This window comes from Epinephelus fuscoguttatus, linkage group LG11, assembly GCF_011397635.1.
Source record: "Epinephelus fuscoguttatus linkage group LG11, E.fuscoguttatus.final_Chr_v1".
In the NCBI taxonomy this organism is placed as follows: Eukaryota; Metazoa; Chordata; class Actinopteri; order Perciformes; family Serranidae; genus Epinephelus; species Epinephelus fuscoguttatus.
This window is the reverse complement of record NC_064762.1, coordinates 9,352,478-9,362,256: the sequence shown is the minus strand read 5'-3', so window position 1 is coordinate 9,362,256 and position 9,779 is coordinate 9,352,478. Positions and strand designations below refer to the sequence as shown.

General features: G+C 41.7%; 1 protein-coding gene across 1 annotated transcript in view; it reads left to right on the top strand.

Moving 5' to 3' along the window:
• LOC125897092 (alpha-1-antitrypsin homolog) overlaps positions 1-9,779 on the top strand; it is a 35,456-nt gene that overhangs the window by 18,486 nt on the left and 7,191 nt on the right. The window lies entirely within an intron of this gene.

The following is a 9,779-nucleotide window of genomic DNA, read 5'->3' as shown; positions in this document are numbered from 1 at the left end:
TAGACAAAAAAAAATTTCAAATGAATCCAACAGATGCAGTGCATTGGACAAAAGAGACCCCAGACCAAATTCTAGAACACTGGCTGAGGCAATTAAACATGTAATGGGGGAACACGGCCCGGACATGCAGTGGCGTATCCAGGAGATTTTTACTGGGGTAGCCAAGATGGGACACAAAGCTAGTGTGGGGTGGCCATGGCATAGCGAAGTATAATGCCACGTACGCAGCCAACCCCGGTTCAAATCCTGGCCGGAGGACCTTTGCTGCCCATGTCACATCCCCTCTCTCTCCCATGATTTCCTGTCTCTTAATTGTCAAATAAAGGTGTCTATGCAGATAAAAAAAATATTTGAAAAAAAAGAGTCATTTTTTTATTCCATTTCCACCTATCACAGTCCTCAGGAATCTCTGGTTATTTTAACATGTCAATTTTTAATCAGTAATTATGTTCAGGATAGGGTACAAATTTTCTAAGAGCCATTTCCTTATAGTGGATTAAAGTCCTCGTCTCTTCTCAAGTTAGATTAGGGTAGCAATATTCAACTGCTCTTAACTCATCCTATAGAATAACATTAATCAGTCATCAGCTCATCATCTGTGTCACCTGTACTGTTACCTGTGTTTACCTGTGCCCTACTAATTGAGGCGCCATCTTGTGGTTACATGAAAACACAGCAATCCAGGCAACAGAACAAACCAAAAAATTCAAATCAAAGCTGAATACTTAAAGATAGGCCTTACTAAAACTTTTATCTGTAAGCAAAACATAAACTAAGCTTGTAAAGAAAAAAGGAATATTTGTTGCTCTTTGCATGCTTAGTTCATGGTATTATTTAGCTTAGATATAATTTGTTGGAGTTGCTCAGTCTGTCTTCTGTCATTGTTGTGCGCAAATGGGTCTTGATGAGTTTCAGAGCTGAGAACCTGCGCTCACATGCTGCACTGTTTACTGGGAGGGCTATGACTATCTTGCACAGATGAAAAAGCTCATGAAAAACATCCTTGTGAGGTTCAAGGAACACTGCAAGTTCAATAGTACCGGACAAGTTCGGCATTCCACTTTGCTGTTTCCTTTGCAAAAGCCTCCTTGTCTGGTGGAGTTCATGACTGAGATCTTCAGAGTCACTTTCATAAATTTCTCCCAGGTGAAAGACTGCTTCCTCTTGAAGGAAACTTGTGCTTTTGGGGACCAAAGCTTGTATTCCTCTCATTATATCACAATTGTCTTTGGAGAAGCGCCTGTCTAACTCTCCAAGTATGGTGTCCACAATGGGGTAGAGGATTGTCCTCCTAAAGGAGTCCCTGTCACCATTGTTACATTTGCGCTGACCCAATGTAGAGGTTATGACAGACCCACCAAGTCTGGAGTTAACTTTCTGATACTTTTCCACAGATTGTCAACAAATGTTTCACTTCTGTACTCCTGAAATGAGTCTTTGAGTGCACTTACTAAATCAACTGTCATGGCAACGTCAAGTGAAGGAGATTGGAGGGTATCAGACAACACCTTTGCATCCCCAAGGAGCCTTCGAAAGGTTGCAAGAAGACTGACAAAGCTTAGGTCTAGCTGAGTCAGCAAACCTTGAGATCTACAGATCTTTCCCCACTATTTTCTGTAGCAATGTCATGCAGAACACGAAGTACAGCAGGTAATCAGTCCATTAGATTCCTGCAGGCCAAGTATCTGCATGCCCATCTCGTGTCACTGAGCTTCTGCAACTCCCTCGGCTGACCTTCATACATTTCCCTTTGCACATCCAGCCACTTCTGGTGAACATAGGACCCAGACATATACACATAAAGCTTCTGCGGTAGTGCAAAAAAGCAATCAGCCTCTGGGACTGCCTTCACGGTATCAGCGAGTACCAAGTTCAGGCAATGTGCGTTACAGTGTACATAAACTGCATATTTTGTGTCAGTCTTTATTCTGGCTGCCACTCCAGAGTGTTTCCCACTCATTACTGATGCTCCGTCATAACCTTGTCCAACAAGATTGGATCTGTACTCAAGTCCATATCTTTACAAACAGTGAATGATTTTGTCTTTGAGTCCTTCTGCATCTAATCGTGTGGCTTGTTGAAAGTCAAGAAAACTTTCATGCACTGCCCCATTGTAGTAATACCTAAGTACTAGTGAGAGCTGCTCCTTCTTTTTCAGATCTTTGGTTTCATCAGCAATCACAGAGAACACTTCACTTTCCTTTACTTCCTGAATTATCTCCTTACGGACCATACTGTATTTGCCAAGCATTCTAGGATTTCATTTTGTATTACACTGCTTGTGTACTTGGCATTCTGCTTTCCCTTCATTTTTTTCTGTACCACTGGGTCATGCTTTGCAATCATTTCCAAAATTTCTAAAAAGTTTCTTCTATTATCTGCCTCTTCTGTCTCACGGTGACCTCGCTGTGCAATGTTTTGTGTTGCAGTCAAAAGAAGTACTTCAGCCACTGTTTTAATATATTTTCGATTCTCTTGGACTTTCTTATTGTGTGCTTCATTAAGGGCATCACGTATGGATGAATCTGTATGTACTGCCTTCTTGTGCTCACCCCATGCAAACATGGCATTGACATGACCCTCTGACATTTCATGTACTTTAAATCCACCATCTTTGTACATTGCCTTTTTCCAATGAGAGAATTCCAGTTGTGAGGTGAATACAGATCCTGGGGTGTTTGGCAAAGAGAAGTGTCGACATGCAAAACAGTAGGCAGAGTTTTGGCTTTGGGAGTGTTTATACCACTCGCTGTTGAAGGACCTCTTCCTGTTGCCTTGCATGGTTCGCGGAAATACCTTAAGATGAGGCTGTGTAGGACCTGCTGCTCTGGACTGTGAAACATCTGTAAATTATAAATAATCGTGATCAGTCCTTACTTCAGTTTTTATGAAGTTTCATTCAAAATGATTAGGTACAAAGTGAATTTGTGGTCAGTATTACAAGTTCCATGTTATTTAAATGGAAGGCACTCATAATGCTGTGTAAACTGAAAGATAAAATGTCACAACATACCGTGAGGTCCAGGTGGGGCAGCATGTACTTGTGCAACATGAGGAGCCTCTCTGTCATCGGTGTTACCATCACTTACTGACATGCCCTCTGAATCACTTTGCTCACTAGATGAAGTACCTGAAGTAGTAAAAACAATAACCATTACTCCCATAGACTGTATGTGGACAGATTAGTGTCACAAATTTTCCTTTGTCTTTTAATAATGTTTTGTATTGAGATTTAAAGAATAGATTGTCTATGTTAAGTGTGGGGTTCTGTGTGTATTAACAAATGAATAGCATATACTTTGGGCAAAATTGGACCATCCTTTTTAAATTAAATCAAGTATAAGAGTACACGACAATTTCAGGTAACTGTTCATGAATGACACATCTGGACATAACAGAACTTGACATACCATGCTCAGCAGGTGGAGCTCCAGACACTGCTGAATCACACTTGTCTCTCACTATCTCCTCCTCCTCTGGGTCTGGTCAGCTGTGGGAATACACAGATATCTGAGAAATCTGAGACATCAATAGGCTGGAGGTTCTGCTACACACACACACACACACACACACACACACACACACACACACATATACATATATATATATATATACACATACAGTACAGGCCAAAAGTTTGGACACACCTTCTCATTCAATGCATTTTCTTTATTTTCATGACTATTTACATTGTAGATTCTCACTGAAGGCATCAAAACTATGAATGAACACATGTGGAGTTATGTACTTAACAACAAAAAAAGGTGAAATAACTGAAAACATGTTTTATATTCTAGTTTCTTCAAAATAGCCACCCTTTGCTCTGATTACTGCTTTGCACACTCTTGGCATTCTCTCGATGAGCTTCAAGAGGTAGTCACCTGAAATGGTTTCCACTTCACAGGTGTGCCTTATCAGGGTTAATTAGTGGAATTTCTTGCTTTATCAATGGGGTTGGGACCATCAGTTGTGTTGTGCTTGGACGCGCTATGCGTCGTTCGGGTCCAAAGGGTTCATAGAGCAAATAAATTACAGCTTGTTCTTGAGTTATAGCTACTTAAATCTAGACTGTCACACTATATTTCACACACTGGTTGGTCAAAGATATAACATTAGCTCTACTGAACACACACATCTGCAAAAACACCCTCAGTCTTCAGTCCAGAAAACAGCGTTTTATATTTCATGGCGGTATCCAAATAATAAAAAAAACAAAACGCTAACTAAATGCTTAACTTGGTTTGTAGGCTGCTAAGCTAGCTAGTGCAGTGTAGTTTGTCTTTTAGCTGCTACTTAGTGCTAGATAAAGTTTTTCTACACATTCAGAGGGAACTACGACATAAACATTAAATGACCATACCTCTCAGTCGACAGATTTCAGCGTGCCGTTTTTATCCAGCAGTTCTGCAGTTGACGTTGTCACTGTGACCATCCTCCTGTTTCATTAGCGGCAGCAGCAGCAGCAGATGCGGCGCCAGCGTGCTCATCTCATGGCTGATGGCTCACCTATCAGACCTGCATGGCCATTGGCCAAACGTCCACTGAGCAGAAATCAGCTCTCACAGCCTCAGTACGACCATTACTGTGTTAGTTAAAAATGTAAAACTGGCCCTAAATCAGCTGATTACCTGTCATCATTGATTGGCAGCATTTCTCTTGTTTCTTTTGTTGACGGCTTGACCAACTACCTATCAGATCTGGGATGGCCACAGGGGTGGCCAATGAGTTTTCAGGGCCACCCCAGGCCACCCCTCAAAATTGCCATTGTGGACATGTCTTCTCCACATTCCAACGTTATTAATCTATATTCAACATTTAAATCAAACAGTGCAGAGACAAATATCCTGGAGAAAGGGTTTACCTTTACCGCTAAACTACTGTCTTATTGTGAGCTGCACCGCAATTTACACATGTATCACTGCAGATTGAAACTATTGGATTACTTTGGTTATGATTGTCCTAAAACACCCACACCCTTCACTACATCCTCAGGATGGGAGCCAAACTTGGAGACAGGTTTCTGTTTGTGTTCCTTTTTTCATGTTATTAATTTGTGTTTAATCTGCTTCCTGTTTTATTTTATAGATTGTCTCCTCACGTGTCATGTCTGGTTTTACTTCCTGTCTTTGTGTGTTTTCCTGCCTGTTTTCTGTCACACCTGTCTCGTTAGACCCTCCATGTTCCCAGAGTTTTTCCTTCACACCTGTTCTGTATTAGCCTTTGTCTGCTCCACCCTTGTTGTCAGCCAATCTCCATTTCCCTCCATTTGCACATGTCCACCTCCTCCAGCTGTGTATCGTTCTTGTGATTAGTTTTCTGTGTATGTATACCTGCATGTTTCCCTTTGTCCTTTGTCAGTTCGTCTGTGTTCCTCCTGGGTTCTTTGGTCATTCCTGCATTCATCTCTGCTTTATTCCTGTGCTCATCCCTGTTCATTGTTTTTTTTCCCGGTTGGTTTTCAGTTTGGTTTTTGTACTACGTTTGTTTGGACTTTGAGTTACCTGCCTGTACTGGATGTCTTCAATCTGCTTAAAATTTATTTTATTATTCTTATTAAAATTAAAGCTCGCTATTTGTTAGAAACTGACTGTCCGTTGGTCTGCATTTGGTCCACCCCTGAACTGACTTGTGACAGTGGATAAAGGTGGAAAAATCTGTATCTGAGATAAAAACAATTACTTACAGGAAGCATACAGACAACTTAAAGACACAAATTATTACATCCTGTTGAAGCAGGCGCTGCAAAATTAAACACAGAAAAAAAGCAGAGACCAATTTGAGCAATTGTACAGGACAAATTTCATAAATAAAAAAATGAAAAACTTACTGTATGGGTCCAGATTATCTGCACTGTAGCGATTGTGGCTCAGAATCGTATAACATTACAGAATACACTGATCATTTTTTCAATCCATTATCAAAGCAGCAACCCAGCTATGTCAAAGATACATAATGAAGCTAACACTGCTCATTCCACTTTAAATGCACCTCTTTTTTCCACAGCTCCACCTACAGCCAGTTCGAGCACTTTCCTCACCCATCCTTCCCCACTTAACAGCTTCACTCTGGCCACTGCACTACCTCCGGCACGCCCAAACGTACCCACTCAACCCTCCCCGGTATCACTCACGCTCAAGCAACAAATTCTCGCTGGTAATTATGTCGACCTTCCCATTTTGATACATCCATCTGCTCATAATCCCCATATTCCCAGGGAACTGCAAACTGTACTAGGTCCCATTGAGCTCAAGGTCAGAGTTGGATGACTACCTGTCACTGATTCTTGACCTTGCCTTACGGTTCGGGGGAAACAGGTTTTACGCTAGACGCCTGCAGCAGTTTAACCAGGGCACATACTGGGGGGTTCTAGACTCCGAACTGTATTGCTGGGTTTTTGCAGCTTGGTCCTCTTTGCGTTGCGATTTTTGCAGCACACTATCCAACCCGGCTACATCCTGCACCCTCACCACTCTCTTGCCCTGCACCACTGCCCCCAACAAACCGAGCGCCACTGTTTTTCGTAGGCTTTTTTATTGCTGCCTCCATTCCATCCCTTCATGGCCATGTCACACTGGATGATGCATGCAAAATGGAACTAAAAATGTTCCATCAGTTCCTCTCATCCTGGAACGGCATCTCTTTCTTTTACAGCGACCACATCACTCAGCCGGAAGACTTCCAGCTCTTCACAGACGTAGCCCCCTCCGTTGGTTTTGGTGGCTACTTTGCTGGCAGGTGGTTCTCGGCCGGAATTTGTGTCCCTCACTCAGCCGGAAGACTTCCAGCTCTTCACAGACGTAGCCCCCTCTGTTGGTTTTGGTGGCTACTTTGCTGGCAGGTGGTTCTCGGCGTGAATTTGTGTCCCTCACTCCCTCCTCTGCCACCCACGAAATGTACCCGGTCATCGTAGCCGCTATCCTTTGGGGGCACAAATGGTCTAGAAAGATCATTGCCATCCACTCAGACAACAGCGCCGTTGTTGATATCATTAACAAAGGACGATCCCAGTGCCTTGACATCATGCAGTTCATGCGGAGACTCATGAACTGCATGACGCACGTGAGTAATTCAGGCTGACTTTACTTGTTTAACTCTTCTGGTAATTTCATTAAAAGGCATGGCATATAGGTCCACAGTAACTTATTATTGTTATTATTATTATTATTATTATTATTATATTATTATTTTTATTATTGGGTCTTATAAGGGTGGGCTACAATGAGTACTGGGCCATCAAATCACAGCATCCGCGGTGAGAGGACACGGAATTGTGTGCGCTTTTACGCATGCGGGTGTAGGTGATCACGGCACGAGTCATGTGCACCACTTCACCACGACTCGTGCGTAAAAGCGCAAACAGTCCCTCAAGGAGGGACAGCCATGAGGCAATGAATGAGGAAATAATTGCCCGGGCATTTAATCGGACTGGTGTTTAATACGCAAAATGGGGTCAAACCCCTGGCGGCTATTTGCCACTGGGCGACTATTTGGAAATATACGGTAACTCACATAACTCAAAACTCGCGGAGGAGCGAAGTGGCGAACAGTTTGATTCAATAACACTCGTATTCACTGATGAGCATATTATTGACCTATTCAAGTGCAATGCAATGAAAACAACCAGCCAGTGCACCTCGAGTAATGACTACAGAACCTCTCTCTCTTTTTTCTCCCGATTCCAAGGTATGGTAGCTGCCATATCTCGCCATACTTAAATGACGCCTATGGGCGGTATAAGGGGAGACAATCATGTGTACGACCATGCATCTATGTCTCGAACACATGGTACATCTTTGATTGTCTCCATTTATCCAATGTTGCCACAAACTATACCAATCTCAACAACTGACCCCTCTATTTTTGCCTCCTGGGAATGTCCGGACTGCTTCTCTCTCAGTTTAACAATTTTTCCCTCCCCTCACTTGGCCCCATAGGGTCCTCTTTCTCTTTCTTCAGCAATATCCACTGTGACATCTGTTGACATCTGACCATCTATGAAAACAACATTCCACATTAATAATCAGGTTTATGAACCAGTGCCTATAAACACGCTAGTGGCTAACATACTCACTTTTACAGCATGTCTTCATCCCCGTTGAGGCCCCGGTGAGGTGATAAATATGACATTTAAGTCTGTGAAAGCCAATTAAGTCCAGTCCCTGGTTACCATCTACACAAAAGATGAAAAACTGGAAGAACAAAAAAGATTCCCGACCACATTAACGAATAGGGTCGAATACATGATTAATTCTTATAACTTCATGGGATATCCAAAATAAACCAACCAGATAGAAGTGTAATTGTTGTATTTTCTCTGCTTGTATGCATGAATCACTGTATTCTGAATTTTGCATTGCGGTGTGAAAATTCAATACTTTTACCTTGACTAATTCATGTGGTTGTTTTTCTGGATCCTTCAAATTAGTACCCTTTAATTCCATCCCCCTTCTTGCAATACTTCTTTCTTCCCAGGGACTGGACGAATGGACTTTACCTTTCTTGGCCGGTAACACCTTTCTCTCCATATAATCCCTGCTCGCCTACTACAGTGGTTTTCCTCAGTGCACAGTAACCGAATTAATCCATATGACATACCATATTGTTTCCACTTTCTCAACCCCCTGCCTACTCTCAGCTCACATTTCTAATCCCTCCCCATCTTCTTTCTTAACCCTAAACTAATTGGCCCCTTCTCCTACCCCCAACCTGTTTGACCCCTTTTCCTAAATCTAACCCTCCTTGTTTTTCTTTCCTAACCCTAACCAACCAAACTCAGCCACAACTAAACACTCCCTCTGTTTTTGTTTCCAAATCACAATCAAATTAACCTCCATATGCCTAAAACTTAACCTTTCTACAATTTCCTCCTCTTTTTTCTCTTCCTTCCCTATCACTCACTTTCTGCAAATTGCCTCCTTTCTTTACATTTTTTATATTTGTAGTTATTTTTTCAATATTTTTTGTTTTCGGACGTACGAGGGACTATGTGTCATGATTTCTTTTTTAAGAGTTATAGATAAATAACCTCAAATGGAGGACAAAAATATTTCGATTTCTAATATTGACAGACCCTTCCTGGTCTTCATCATGTAGAACTCCACCGAGAGCATCCTCTTCATGGGCAAGATCAACAACCCCACAGCCATGTAAAGATGAGAACGAGGAAACGAGAGTCATGGTCACAATTGTCAACAGTTAATCAACAATGACAAGAAATGTTAGTTGTGGCACCTATGAGAAGCTGATGGAGTGGTTCTTTGCCGTTTTACTTTTGAAAATTTAATAAAGGAGTTCCCTGAAAACACAGAAAAGGTGATTTCATGCTATCCAGCTCACTGTCATATTTTTACAGGTAATAAAAACATGCATTGGTGTATGTACTGCACTACCAGCATCTGCCAACACCTTTAGCTAACTTGGGCGATGTGTTAAATGATGCAAAATAAAGTATCATCATGAAAAACTGGCGTTTTATATGTTATTTTAATCTCTCAACTTGCAATCATTATTGCTGTCAAGATGAATTATTTTAGTAGGTGCCCATTTCATATCCCACACTTTATCATCTACTGCACAACACCAGTCCAGTTGTTGGCAGTTTGTTCCATAAGATAACAGATCATGAATACCAGATATGTTGAAACTGTGTGCAGTCTTTCTGGCATATATTCATCATCATTTATGCTGTGTTGTGTGATTTGTGTTGTGAAATGAACATAGACTGGGCAGAAAAGCCCAAATCTTGTTAATTTTTAATAGATGTTTCACCTGACTCTCAA